Below are 1,149 nucleotides of genomic sequence, written 5' to 3' on the forward strand. Positions count from 1 at the left end.
AGCAACTTTACAATTGTTCAATTAAAATAAACGTATTTTGCTCCATACAATGTGTCTGTTGTCTTTGAATGTCATTTTATTTTACTTTTAGGCTAATCAGAGGACTTAAAGCGAAAGTCCCCTAAACGTCCTGAATGGCCGCTGCACGTCCTGTGAACGTCCCCTTGAACATCCGGAGGACGTCTTTGTGAACGTCCGCTCGACGTCAAGGGGACCCTACACGCTGACGTCCGGGGGACATTCGCAGAGGCCATTTAGGGGACGTCCTGGGGACCTTTTTTTGTTAGCTGGGCTGTTCTTCTAGTATTTAACTGCAGCGGCTGAAGCATCAGAAGTCTCACTCATTCACAGAAAACAGCTTACTTCCAAAACAAGGCAGATGAAGGCTGTTAGCTTAGCTTAGCTTAGTTTTTGTGATTGTTTGTCTCTCCATTTAGAGTCAGTGGAGATCAAACTGTTCAGGTCCATCATGAGTGAAACACAAACATCTGGAGATGAAGATTTGTTTCCAGCACGCAGGTACTTTGAGTAACACATTAAATAACTTATGTTATAGAAGAGATGGCTGTAGATAAAGCCATAAAGCCCCCATAAGAGCTTTCCATTAGTAATACTTTATGAAGATTTTATATTAAGATGATTCTCATTATAATGGATTAAATCTGTTCTGTTTTAGCTCAGTTCATCAGAAGAGATCAGAAGCAGAGCCCAGCTGTGTGTCTATGAAGAGTGACTGGTCTATGAATCGACCGCCAACAATAAAGTTTAAGAGTGGAGATTCATGGCCTGGTCTCAGGTATAATATTTGTATAAACATATGATTATAACATGACATTTATATTATCATATATGATCACAGTTCAGTTGACAAATTCTGTATAATGAACTGTAATCTCTCTCTGTTTTAGCTCAGTTCATCAGAAGAGATCAGAAGCAGAGTTCAGCTGTGTGTCTATGAAGAGTGACCGGTCTATGATTCGGCCGCCAACAATAACGTTTAAGAGTGGAGATACACGGCCTGATCTCAGGTATAACAATTTTATAAAATATGATTATAACATGACATTTATATTATCATATAGGGATGGACGATATGACCAAAATCTTATATCACGATAGAAGTAACTTTATTTCACAATAACGATATAT

At 38.7% G+C, this 1,149-nt stretch overlaps 1 long non-coding RNA gene across 1 annotated transcript in view; it reads left to right on the top strand.

Annotated features, from left to right (window-relative positions):
* Positions 1–707, top strand: part of LOC107575556 (uncharacterized) — a 7,418-nt gene extending 6,711 nt beyond the window's left edge. The window contains exons 2-3 of the long non-coding RNA XR_001607898.1: positions 438–519; positions 677–707. This is a non-coding gene — a long non-coding RNA (uncharacterized lncRNA). The remainder of the gene's footprint in view (positions 1–437; positions 520–676) is intronic.
* The last annotated feature ends 442 nt before the right edge of the window (positions 708–1,149 follow it).

The sequence above is a fragment of the Sinocyclocheilus grahami genome, unplaced genomic scaffold, assembly GCF_001515645.1.
Source record: "Sinocyclocheilus grahami isolate Dianchi unplaced genomic scaffold, SAMN03320097.WGS_v1.1 scaffold2720.1, whole genome shotgun sequence".
NCBI lineage: Eukaryota > Metazoa > Chordata > Actinopteri > Cypriniformes > Cyprinidae > Sinocyclocheilus > Sinocyclocheilus grahami.